General features: G+C 38.4%; 1 pseudogene; it reads right to left on the minus strand.

Moving 5' to 3' along the window:
- Positions 1-5,149: 5,149 nt before the first annotated feature.
- Positions 5,150-5,719, minus strand: LOC122077948 (annotated as a pseudogene).
- Between the last annotated feature and the right edge of the window lie 8,791 nt (positions 5,720-14,510).

The raw sequence follows: 14,510 nt of genomic DNA on the forward strand, positions 1-14,510 counted from the left end.
AAAAAAAAGAAAAAGAAAAAAAAAAAACTATGTATGTTTGATTACCATTAAAAGAGAAGAAAAGAAAAGAAAAGAAAACTTCTTATATTTTCTCATGTTTTCTTGTGTTTTTGGCAAGATTTTTTTTTTTTTTTTTTGTGGGAGTAGATGAAAAATTCACAATTTCCAATGTAAAATTTGAAATTCAAAAACTGAATCTTCTCTTGTTTAGGTCATACTAAGCACAAAGAGTTCCACAAAAAAAAAAAAAAAACACAAAGAGAACTTCCTAAACGAAGATTTTGTACTTTTTCCTTTTCTTTTCTTTTCTTCTCTTGGTTACCAAACACAACTTAAATGTGAAGTAGAGGAGAACCGCATTGGAGTGGAAGCCAAGTAACAATATTTTTTCAACTTCAAAGTCAAGTTGCTCTTGCTACTACCAAATAAACCCTAAAAATGTTAGACCGATGTCTTAAAATGCGTATGCATCGCATATAAGCACTATATCGGTGAGAATCATGGAAATATTTTTGCCATTCATATCTTATACATTAAAAGATTATAGAAAAATAAAATACCAATAGGAGCCCTAAATTCTAATGTAAAAATTCAGGGTTAAATTTCGGGCTGGGTTCGGCTGGGCTAGGGACAAAGGGTTGGGCTTTTTCAACCCTAACTTGTTTTGAAGGTAAAAAAACTTGGCTCAAACTCTGTACGGACTTACGGCGGGCCTCAGGTTGTCAGGGCCAAACTTTCACCCCTATATACCACTATACTCGGAACTCCTCGAGTCCTTAGGGATTCAGGAAATCTGGAGGTCGGTGTTGGAGTGACCCGTAAGCCCACTGTTGCAACTACACACACCAATCAGCGATGAATGGTCTCCAACTCCAATGCCACTTCACAAGCCCCCTTGGTTTTAAATTCCAACCGTTGGATTTAGGATCAGAAACATGCATATGAATATCCGAGTGGGTAACTTCCTGTTCTTAAGTGGATTCTATTCCTTGAAATCAAGATGGTTGAAGTAGACACATATCAATGACTTCCGGTTCCGTATACTCATCCACATCTTACAATTCCTTTCACAAATCCAAATAGGATTATAGGAGGAGGTGATCACAATAACGTAATTACAACAACCTCATTGGCTTATTCAATTATGAATAAGATTACCTTAACTTTAAACCTTTTTATTAATATTAATTCCCTCTTGCTCTGTTTCTTCTCTGCGAGACTGCGATTAGTGGTAGTGGTGGTGTTGTTGAATTGAAGGAGAAAGATATAAAGAGGAAAGGAAAGATGTTGGAGTTGGCCTTGTTGGGATGTGCCTGCTTCGTGGTCTTCGCCCACAATCTCAATTTCTTCTTTCAAGCTATCTTAAAGCATAGGACCTTTAGATCTCTCAGGTACCTACATACCTCAATTTCCAATGTCCCTTTCTTTATTTCTTCTTTCACTCATTCAATTTCTAATTTATGATTTTAAGTTAAAATTTAATTTAATTAACTGATATCCACTTAGGTCTGGGATGATCTGTCCTTTAGTTTGAGTAAAAATCAGGGTAATGGTTTGTTAGATGAGACAGAAGATAGATAGATGATGATTCTAATGTTAGTCTTTGTTTGTTTCTTTGCAGCTTCTTAGGATTTGTTGCTTAGTAGAAGATGTAGAGATACTGATGATAATGGCGTAAGATTGGAATTGAGAGATGTTAATAATATTTATTTATTTATTTATTATTCATATTAATGAGAATCTTTTTGGTGGAAAACTGAAAAGAGTAAAATTTAAAGGAATGTGATACCAAAACTCCTTTTTTTTTTTTTGGTGATAAATAATAAAATTCCTATGATTTTATGTTCTGTCTGCTGATGTGGTTTGGTCAGCGAGTATCCAATGGCTGGGTGTATGTCGGGTCCTCCCAACCATTGGGGGATCTAGACTCCTCAAAATATGGGTTTCAATTCATTGGTTGAATGGGTGAATTCAAAACCAAATCAATAACATAAAATTCAGTTTTTTTGTCAATTTCCACTTTAATTCGTTTTGGATCAGTTTTATTTTAGTTTATTCTTATCGTTTTGATATCAGGTTTGGTCCAATTTTGACAATATAAAAATAAAGAAAATAAAAACTTCTAGTTGGTATCAATTTGGAGTTTTTTTTTTTTGTTGGTTAAAGGTATCAATATGGAGTCGGTTTCCGCTGGGCTTTAGATTTTACAGTATCCCAATAGTAATAAGACTTCGGTTTGATTCGATTTAAAGCTTTTTCTGGTCGCTTCAGTTTGATTTCACCAGTTTGGATTAGGGTTTGATACCCACTAGCACAAAGCCACTTGGCAGATAGCCATGATTCGCAGTGATGTCGTGCTAATGTGTGACGTATGCCTATTTTAAGACATCGGTTTGAGAGCATCTGGGCACATGACTCGAGATCCTCTCGGCAATCTGATGCTCATTGCATCATTGCACTCATTGTAGATGATGTTTTTGCTTCCAACTCTTATTGGCATCAACTAAAAAGGGTACGTCATCATCAGACTTTATCGTCAACAATCAATACTTGACTTTCAAAGAGATCTTGCCACCCTTTACACAAAGCTTTGCACCGGTGATCACCAAATATCTGTTGGTGCATGTGCGATGTTTTGTATTCCGTCACAATTTAATTTAAAGAGTACTGGTGCAGATGCCTCGACAGACAAGACGGCGGTTCTGCGCTGTAACCCTATGCTCTATTGATAGCAAAACATGATCTCATCTTACTGTGGACGTAGGCATTCTTGCCGAACCTCGTAAACTTGTATGCATTATTTGTTATTGTTTTTTCATTATCTTCTGCATCGTTTTAGGATTGCATTTCTACAATATCCAACTAGGTCTTCTGGCCCTTAACTATTTTCTTTGTATTTAGGTAGTGTGACAGCTTCGGAGTCCTCATGGGGATAGGTGGACCCCCTGGATGCACAGCCGAATTCACCACCACTTTGCTTGGCTTCTCAAGAACAGGATCCTCTTCACCCCAATCATCTTAACCTCGAACCAGGCCTTGGTCACTATGGAAGCATATTCATCCAACTCAGACGAATTCAACTATTTATACCTTCTATAACTTGGGCTAGACTTGGAATCAATTGAGACACATGATTATTTATTTGAACTTCTGTATGCTAGATAACAAATATGAGCTGGGATGAGAAATAAAATGTCCATGTTATTTACTGACAATAAGAAAATCAAATTAAGTAACATGCAAATAGTTTTTCTGACATTACGATTTTTTTTTTTCTTTTGGTCCAAAGTAAGAATTACTCCATAGTACCAGAAAAAAGAACCATAGCTCATATTATAATAATATAATAATCACTCCTTTGTTCACAAATTGTCATGTTTGACATGTCTATTGGACTTCATTATGTACGACGGATGCCCATACACTGCACCACCCTCACAATTCTAGCGGTGCCTACAGAATCTTGCTGGGCATAGTTATCACCATGATCACAACAACCATAACTGGGATGCTATTCTTCCTTATATGGATCATGATCCGCCCAAGACGCCCAGTTATCAATATCGAAACCCTCATGGTTTCCAATTTCACCATTGTAGATTCAGAACTCAATGCCGATTGGGATCTAAACTATAATATTTGGAACCCTAATAAGAAAATAGGCATGAAATAAAATATCATCCAAGTTTTGATATTTTTGTCCACCACTTTGATGCAGTCTTTGTTGTTGGAGAAGGAGAACGCGACGATATTGTACGGAAAGCTTAAGACACATCAGGATAAAGTTGCAAATAGAAACATGGAAAACGATCGAAAAACCCTTTTTTTTTGGGGTGCTAATGATACAGGTTAACTCTTTAACTCTCTCAACCGAGTGAGTAACGGCTAAGCTACAAGATGACACAATCATAATTCCAATTACATTCGCCTCATAGTAGAGAAGTTGCAAAATCCAAAACAAGAAAAGTTTTTGAACTAAAAATATGATCTAAAATGAAATCAATCTTGAAAAAACTGGGAAGCAGGTAATTTCACTCCTCTTCTTCAATGACATATACCATAAATATGGTGCCAAGGAAAGAGCGCCATGTGTACAGATGAACGAGAGGTCCACAAGGATTAGACGAACAGGAAGTGAAGTCCACCCGGACCAGATGAATAGAAAGTCACGTGAACACACACGTGACTTCCGAACAGAATGAACAGAAAGACCAGGTCGAACAAAAGTCCACTAGGGCCAGATGAAAAGAAAGTCACATGAACATTCACGTGACTCTCGAACAGAATGACCAAAAAGACAAGGCCAAACAGAAGTCCACTAGGGCCAGATGAACAGAAAGTCACGTGAACACACACGTGACTCCCGAACAGAATGTACAGAAAGACCAGGCCAAATAGAAGTCCATTAGGGCTAGATGAACAGAAAGACTTGTGAACACACATGTGACTTCCGAACATAATGAACAGAGAGACCAGGTGAACAAAACTCCGCGTGCGAGAGCCACACTAACAAGGGCGAACGTATGGACGAGCACAACCACATGAGGGAAGCATCCTAGCAAGGAGGAATGAAGTATGCCACACACAACCATTCTAAGCCCCCGAATAACGATCCCTCGAATAATAAACCCTGACCAAACCCAACCCTGAAGTTCAGATCGGAAGACAACCAAGCATAGACCTGGTTGCTTGATCAAGAAGTAATACCAGGATTAGTTGTGGATTTCCCAAACGAGTAGCCGTAAAGCAACCATAGGGCGGCCATTCAGAAACTGACAGATGGGAGAAAAGACCTACCAACCAAGGTTGAGGAAAAAGTTATCTACCGAAAGGACGTATGGAGGAAAAGACCCATCAATCGTTAAGATCCCAACGAATACGCACAGAGCACCCAAATCAATTGCTAAGATCGGATGTACATGAATGGAAGCTTACCAACCGTTATGGTCCTAACATGCATGCGGAGGATCACCTCGCCAGCTAAGGTGGCCCCCTTGGGAACTACTCACTAGAGCTAAGGATGGAAAGGCTATAAAAGGGAAAGACCCAAAATGAGAAAGGTACGCAATCTTGGATCTTCAGAGCTCGTGTAATCTTCCCCTAATCATTACTAACTTAAGCTTCGGAGAGCCTTCCCTGGAGATCGGCTCTAGGGTAGCTTCTCATTTGTGACTTGTAGGAAGGCACGAGGAGGATAACCAGAATCTGCAATAACAGTTCCCAAACCCTTCAGCCCCTCAGCTGGGACATCTACAACAATATCTAAAGAGTAGAGCTCCTCTTTGGCGTCTTCCTCATCATTCCTCTTTCTGGCAATGCTCATACGGACCCACCTTGGCACACTCTTGATCCCTTTGCTCCAGATGTGCTTGTTCAGCTTCACATCAACTGGAACATCAGTTGTCCCCGTTGCTTTTTGGGTGAACTTCTTGATTTTCTTTTTGGCCTTGGGAGCCATCTTCTTCAATGTGCATCCATGGAGACGTTGGTGGATTGATGGTGTACTCCCTAGTAACCACCTCCTCTTTTCTTCCCTCTTTGCTTGGCTTCACCACCATTGTTGGCAGACTAGTAGTTCTCTCGGGGCTACAACCTTTATTACCTCCCTTTCGGCTGCAAAACGATCGGAAGACTGGATCTAGGGATAAAAATGTTTCAGGTAATGCTCCCAACAAAGTAGCAAAATAAATCTCTGAAATGTAAATGGTTTAAGTAAGATTTTTTTGACTCATAGATTCCGGCGAAGATTTTACCTATGGAGTTGCAGAGGATCCTTCATAGCAGCGTCACGAGGTGAGCTTCAAGAGATCAACTAATAGAGAGTGTCCAAATCGATAACCCTTTAGTGGTATTTCGTATCACTAGAAGGTAATTTCGGTATTAAATCTAATACATCAAGGCTAATGTCATCACTTAATTGGGTTATTTAACGAAAGGGGTACGTTTGATAGAATCTTTAAACTACAAAGGAGGGGAGTGGTATTTTTAAAAGTACGTAGGGGGAAAGTGCTATTAGGTCATACCACAGGGGAAGGGAATGTAATTTCCTCATAAATAAATAAAAGGTAAATGGCACTTAGGGTACCCAACTTTTGGAATTTTATCTCTTAGGATATCTCAAATTTTCAAAAGCATGACGTTTGAGGCACCCATACGTTTCAATAATGTTCATTTGAGGTTCTTCATTTTATTGAATTCCAATTTTAGCCTTGGAATCTTCTCGAATTATGGAAGTGAATGGGGAAAGAAAACAGGGGAGGGATTGTTGCAAGTTTGCCTGGGGTGGGGAGACAATGTGTTTTGCCAAAGTTTTCTTATATATGTAGATCGAGATAAATGAAAGACTTTTTGCAGTCCTTTTTCTATTAGTACATATTTATAATTATTAATGTATTTATATTATTATATACTTAATATACAAGGTTGGGTTGGGTTGGATTGGATTCGGTTGGGTTGGATTGGCTTAGGTTGAGACCTCAACCCAGGCCCAACCTAACTCAACCTCGGGCTTGAAATTCTCAACCCTAGTCCACGCTATGGGCTGAAATCTCAGCCCAGGCCCTATTCGGGCATAGGATGGGTTCGGATCAACTTTTTTTGACACCCCTATTCTGACCGTTATCTACTTCTCCTCCCAATCTAAAAATAACACAATACTTAGACAATAGAATCACTTGTAGAAACATGGGGTGAGAATTCCATCTTTCATCAAGGGTTAGGGCGGCCATTTTAAAATGCAATGTGCAAGAGGAAGTTTTCAAAGAGAAGGAATTGGTTCGGTGTGTATACCACTACAAGCTGGAGTCCGTAGAGAATCTGGAGGTCGGTGTTGGAGTGACTCGTAAGCCTACTCTTGCACTCACCAGTCACCATACTGGATTCCTTCCATTATTGTGATTTCCAATATCACAACTCTGGAGTTATATCCATTTCTCCTCACTAATCCTCACCGTCTTGCAATTGAAATAGGATTATTGGCTCATTCAATTAATTATAATCCCTTACCTATTTTGCTTTATATCGCCTATAAATATAAGGTTCTTGTTGGTGTATGATGTCTTGTATTCCGTCGCAGTTTAATCCAGGGAGTACTGGTGCAGCACCTAGACAGGCAGTACGGCGATCCCGCTAGCCGGTTAGGGGGCCGTGGGGGTTGCAAGGGGGTAGGAAGCTCCCTTGCATAGCAGGGGGTGTAGGGGGCGCAGCCCCCCGCTCGAATTTTTTATTTGAGGGCAATTGTAGTTTAATCCGAATTAGGGTTTTTTCGTTATATTTTTATAGCGAGGGTTTCTTTCTCTGTAATGCAAGTAATATTGAGAGGTATGAGGACGAGCGATGTAACCTTATTCTCCATTGATAGTGAAGCAGGATCTCATCTCATCGGGGACATAGGCAACCTTACCGAACCTCGTAAAATCCGTGTGCATTGTCTGTTTTGTTTTTCCATTATCTTCTGTATCGTTTTAGGGTTGCGTTTCCACACTTCTACCTTATATTCATACGCCTGATTTTCTCCAAGCTCTTAGTCTTATCATTTGAAATTTCATCATCGTAATTTTTTCCTATGGTTATAATGACATACATATGGATTATGGATTATGGATTGAGAGAGGAAAGAAGATAACAATATTTGATTAACACTTTGGTTTGAGGGCAATGATCAACTCTCATATATCCATTGCTCATAATAAATGCATGTCATTTAGTAACCATAACACTTGACATGCATCTTATCAAGGTAAAGGAAACTCACGAAGTTTAAATTGAAATCAATTGGAATAATTTTCAGGCATGTAGGAATCCTCATGTTACCCTAACTAGCTCTAATCGTCACAAATAAGCAGTACAATATATTTCCATCCTAAAGGGTTTTAGAAATTTGTTGATTGTTCCTAAGATGCACTGAAGCTAATGTACTTGTAACCATTCATGCTTAAGGGTCCAACAAACATCAAAATCAATCCAAAATAATGCACAACCCCAAGGATCAAACTGGATGAAGTTAACTTTAAAAATTATTAAATAAAATGAATTGTAACATCAGCCAGTTACGCCAGCGTTATAGGATATACCTATTGCACGAAGTTCCCACCACTACGTGAACGTACATGCAATTGATCCAAACTCGATTTTTGGAACACTCTTGCCCCGAGTCCTGACTCACATTGAAGTTCTCTGAGCTGCTAGGTAGGAGAAACATCATTCAGCTCGGTTCAGTATGTCTTCAAGTTTGAACTCTTCGAAGCCCTCCGACGGTGGTGGTTCGGTCTCTCCGGGGGATGAGGATCTCGATTACAAGCTCCAGCATGGATTCCCGCCACCCCCGCAACGGCAAAAAGGAGCCTCTGTCTTTGTTAAACTTACGCTTGATGCGTTGAGATTTTGTTTTGTCATGTAGAACCTCTTTTGATATGATCTTGGTATATTGGTATTTGATATTGGTACCACATTGACACCTTTTACCCTCTTGGGATGTCCCAACCCTTGGTGTCTTCTTGGGAGACCAACGTTGCCTAGCCATCCTGTTGGTTTTCCATCATAGTGGCCTATATATGGACCCTCATTAGGGAATGACCCCAAAAGAAAATTAATTATAGGACTAAGCTTTCCTGCACCAATGGGATGGATTCGGGGTGATCTTAATAGGGTACTAGGGAACGACACAAGATTATGGAGCACATATTGTAGGAGGATCATGCATATATGGCCATTGATGAAAGTACTTTTCCTGCAACCATCGTAGTTAATTATATAATAGGAGAGGATTCCAGTAAAGGCAACATGATCCCTACACCCAAACATGGGGTGGGGCACAATGACGACCCCTCCCCATGAAAAATAGAAATCCCCTAGGTGTTGGTGCTTCCAAATGTGCTCTCATGAAGTAGTTTTCTATCTGGGACCCTAGAATACTCTAGTGTTTTTCTGAGTCTACTTTCTTTCTCCGCCAACAGTACAACGGTAGATATGACATTTTTATTAAGAATTGTTTCTTTCTAATTATTTTTTAGGAAAAGATTCCTTAAAATACTTTGTGACCCTACACTAACACTTGGAACAAATACCGCTATTGATGAGAGGTGAGGCGGTGAAGGGAAGGAATTGGTTTGGTGGGTATATCACTAGGGGTGAAACAGGGTCGGGTTTCTTAGAACCCAAACCCAACCCTAGGTCCTCAAAATTCAACTCAGGCCCAACCTAACCTTGTCGGGTTCATGTTTAGGCCCAACCCCATCGGGTTAATACTAACCCAATCTAGCCCTAATTGATCCTGTCAAGGTTGGGTTGGGTCGGGTTGGGTTGACCTTGGCTTTTGTAATGGTTGGATTAACCTTGATTGATTTATTTTTACCATTCATATCTTCTGCATTAAAAGATTATAGAAAAATAAAATACCAATAGGAGCCCTATATTCTAATGTAAAAATTCAGGGTTAAATTTCGAGTTGGGTTGGGCCGCACTAAGGCCTCAACCTTAGCCCGACTCAACCCTGACATAGGGTTGGGCTTTTTCAACCCTAACTTGTCCTCAGGGTAAAAAAAACTTGGCGCAAACCCTGTTCGGACTCAGGGCGGAACAGGACGGATTCAGGTTGAATGGTCTGTAACTCCAATACCTTTTTTGGTAGGTAAGGTAGAAATGAAAGCCAAGATGTTCGAACTTGAGACCTCTTGTTAAACAAGGAATTTTTGCACATCATAACTCACCAACTAAGTTAGGTAGTTGTTTCCAAGTCCAATGCCACTTCACAAGCCCCCTTGGTTTTAACTTTTAACCGTTGGATATAGGATTAGAAACATGCATATGCATATCCGAGTGGGTAACTCCCTGTTCTTAAGTGGATTCCATTCCTTGAAATCAACATGGTCGTAGAAGTAGACCCACATCAACAACCTATATAGGATTATATCCCTTCCTCCTCACTTCATCGAGTTGCAATCCAAATAGGATTATAGGAGGAGGTGCTCACAATGACGTAATTACAACAACCTTTATTGCCTCATTCAATTATATTCCCTTACCAATTCTGCTTTCTTTCCTCTGTAAATAAGATTCTTCTACCTTTTAAACCTTTTTTATAATTATTTGCTCTGTTACTTCTCTGCGAGACTGCTATTAGTGGGAGTGTTTAGTTGAAGCAGGTGGTGTTGATTCGAAGGAGAAAGATATTAAAAGAAAAGGAAAGATGTCGTGGGTGGTCTTGTTGGGAAGTGCCTGCTTCGTGGTCTTCGTCCACGCTCTCAATTTCGCCTTCCGCGATATCGTAACGGATATGACCTTTAGATCTCTCAGGTACCTACACCTACCTGATTACCTCAGTATCCAATTTCCCCTTCTTTCTTCTTTCACTCGTTCAATTTTCAATTTATGCTTTAGGTTAAAATTTAATTTAATTTAATTTAATTGATTGATTTTCAATTAGGTCTGGGATGATCTGTTCTTTAGTTTCAGTAAAAATCATACTGAAGATAGAATTCAAGGATTAGGGGGACGGTCTCTGCCGATAATCATACCGATTTGGATTGAATCGGTGGGTATCGGTCAATTTTGCCCTTACTTTTTAAAAAAAATTATTACTTTTTTTATTATTTTTCCCTTAAAATGATCAATCGAACAGTCAAAGATTAGGGATTGATCCATTTAAGCCGATATCTGATACAATCAATCTCAAACCGATACTTGAAACCGTGACATAGAAAAATATATGATTCTGATGTCAGTGTTTGCCTTTCATTGCAGCTTCTTGGGATTTGCTGCATGGTAGAAGCAGTAAAGATACTCATGATGATGATGATGGCGGCTTTGAATTGGAAGATGTGAATACTTTTATTTATTTATTTTCATATTAATTTACAACTTCTTGATGGAAAACTGAAAAGGATAATAATGGAAACTCGAATGTGACGGCAATACTTATTATTATTATTATTATTTTAATGATCGATAAAAGTTTAGGGTTCAGGGATTGATGATTTGATGGTTTGAGTTCTTGAGGGAGAGCTTTCAAGTTCTTATAGTTTTCAACACTTTCAATTTGTGTGCTCAAGGAAGGAGGGAAGGCCCTTGGATCCCGAATTCATGTAGTTAAACCACCCCACAGTATAACCCCCTCAAAAAAAAAAAAAAGATATATCTAATTTTGGGTCCTCGGTATATCAAAAGGATACTCAACTCTTTTCCTTTTTTCTTGTGGAGTTTAGTTTATCAAACTTAGGCGTTGTTTGATAATGTTTATATTGTTTTTGTGTCAGAAACAGTAGAAACAGTTTTTCATGTTTTCAGAAACAAAAATAGATTTTTTGGTATTTCATAAACTTGTTTCTTAAAACGTTTTTTGCATACTTAATACCACTAAAAAATGCAATAGTATCATTAGATACCCAAAAGGGAGAAAATGTTTCGTTGCCTATTTTTATGTTCAAATAGTTGAGAGATTTATCGGGCATAACAATATTTTTTTTCCTCTCAAATTCGTTTATAGAAACGACGTCGTCAAAGTTATTTCTAGAATTGTAAATATACATAAATTTTGATTTATGTTTCTAGAAACGGACGAAACAGAACAACTTTATTAAATGCTTTTTAGGCTATTTTTTTTATTTCTAGGAATAAGAAAATGTAGAAACAATAGAAATATTGTCAAATGGTGCCTTATTGTTTAGTGAAAAGTGAATTGGGAAACTGCTCGATTATGCTCTTTTATAACACCCAATTGTCTTTCAATATGAAAAAACATATGATTCACATTGTATACAATCGTTATTAAAACAAATCCTCTACGGTGAGCAGTGAGTGATAAGTGAATATCCAACTGAAAGATCATTGGATGCTCACTATTGCAGAAGATGCAAACACTTCAAAGGGTGTCAATTTGCCGTAGAAGATGCAAACTCTTCAAAGGGTGTCAATTGATTGGTTTAATCCGATTTCAAATGTAGTTGAATCAGTTCTAGAATGTTCACTTTCTGTCAGTTTCCACTTCAATTCAGTTTGGATTTTTTTTCGCTTCAATTTGGTTTCACCGGTTCGGACTAGGGTTAGACACCCCAAGCGCAAAGCCACTAATGGCATATTTCCATGATTCGCAATGAGGTGGTGCTAATGTGCAATGCATGGCCATTTTATGACATCGGTCCTACATTTTTAGGGCTTATTTGGTGGTAGCAACAGTAACTTGACTTCGAAGTTGACAAAATATTGTTACTTGGCTTCCACTCCAATGCACACTTAGGTTATAATTAGGTTATAATGTGTAAAAAGATGATGTGATAATTCTGATTTTGTTAAATATTTAAATAATTGTTTCTCCTAATCTAAAAACAACTTAGACCAAACTACATAAGAACCTATAACAAACCTCTTAAGGATTGTTTATGACCTATTACCTCAAATCTATTTGATAAATGGTTTTGGTTTCATAAACTTGAACCATTTAATAAACGGTTCAGTTTTTAAATCGTAGCTACTACATTTTAAATTGAACCATTTAAACTAAAACCACAGTGTTTAACACCATTACATTGAAGGCTCCATTTAGTTTCAGCGTCAATGACTTGTCAATTAGTAAAACTGAGTGTACAATCTAGAGAAACCCTTAGACTACACAATGAAGGAAAACCAAGACCACTACAAAAGGGGCGCAATTCCCTTTCAGTTGAAGGATAAAAGAGTGCTCTTGCTTGTACAACTCGCCTAAATAACATTTTTTTTCCCCTTGGGGTATTTCTATATTGTTATGAGTCAAACGATTTGACTAAATTCCACTCTATGGTTGATAGAATTTTGTAATTTGGCAACTATGAGCTTTGCTTGCTTTCATGAATATAATTATGTTTACAAAAAAAAAGATGATTTATTAGCTGACAATCGAATGGGCAACATGGTTTCATTATGTATTTTCTTTCTGATAGGTTGGCAAAAATTCTGCAAACCTAAACCTTTTGGAGGCTTGGGGATTAAATCCTCCAAGGTGCAAAATGAAGGCAAACTCGGATGGAGACTCATGAATGAACCTGAATCCCTATGGGCTAGAATCTTAAAATGTAAATACTACCCCAATAAAAGTTTATTCCACCCCGCTACCCTTAAAAAAAAGGGATCTTGGCCTTGGAACAGTTTAACCTCTGTTCTACCAAAAGTGATCCGATGGTGTATCAAAACCATCGGCAATGGCCAACACACGAACATTGAATGGGACCCATGGATACTACCATTACATGGCTCTCTGGGTGCGTCCAATTTCCCCATTCCAGCTGCTCTGAAAAACAAAATGGTAAGTAATCTCATTCTTAATGATGCCAGGAATACTAACCTTCTCCTTTCGTTTTTATCCATACATTTTGTATCTTCTATTTTGTCTATCCCCGTTGGAACTCAACAAGACTAGTGGCGGTGCAATTTTTCAAAATTAGGAACCCTTACTGCCAAATTGGCTACAAAATTTTTAAGTAATGAGACACCTACTAACATTATTGGATTCTCCAACAGCTGTTCTTGTTCATATCTTTGCTCACATTGGTGGCGTTTCTTTTGGAAAATACATATTTATCCCAAATTTAAGATGTTCTTTTAGAGGATCGTCCATGGTGAATTTTCAACAAGGAATGTGTGAGGCCAATGGGTTTCCATGGAGAACATCTGCGTCCTATGCAACTCCAAAATGGAAACCATTTGGCATTTATTCCTCTCCTGTGAGTTTTCTAAATGCATATGGCAGCTAGCCCATTGGGACTAAAAATACCACGGCCCTCCATGCTTCTTCCTTTCAAATTATTATTATGTACTTCTTCAATTCTAACAATTTTAATGCATGGCAAGTGTTCACTCCTTCTCCCTCACCCCCACCTCTCTCTCTCCCCCTGGAGGGTGTTAGAACTCCCTATGGGTTTGAGTTTGAAACCCTATTGAGGAAACCACACAGGAAAAACAAGAACACGAATCTAATAAAATTATGGAGGATCGATTTGTACCTTTCACCTAGTATGCTGAAGATGATTGATGTTAGTCACTCCCACTTTCGCTCTCTTGGCTTGGCTATGGATCTTCTACAGCCCCTTAAACCTCCTTGGTTCTCTCACTTTAGTGGTAAAGTGGGGAAGAGTGAATAATGGCTGTAGGGACCCAAAACCTAGTATTTATAATACTGTCCTGCACTCAAAACCCTAAACCACAATGGGTTGAGCCAGCATATCCCTAAGCTTGAGAGTGGACCGAACCGGTTCATGCAATTTGACTCTCACCCATTTAATCAATCCGAATAATTAATTTAGCCCATAAATCCAACAATCTCCCACTTGGGCTACATTAATTATAAGGATATCTTTTAAATTGGTGTGGTCATAGAATCTTATTACATTAACCACTCTTACTGTGATTCAGTTGAAAAAATCACTCACATCGAATAATAGCAGAAGATACACCTCAATATACGGCATACAACTTTCTGTTATTACAAACATAAGTAAGTTTCTTAACACGAATCTATGTGGGATACCATCATAGAAATATTG

This window comes from Macadamia integrifolia, chromosome 5, assembly GCF_013358625.1.
Source record: "Macadamia integrifolia cultivar HAES 741 chromosome 5, SCU_Mint_v3, whole genome shotgun sequence".
NCBI lineage: Eukaryota > Viridiplantae > Streptophyta > Magnoliopsida > Proteales > Proteaceae > Macadamia > Macadamia integrifolia.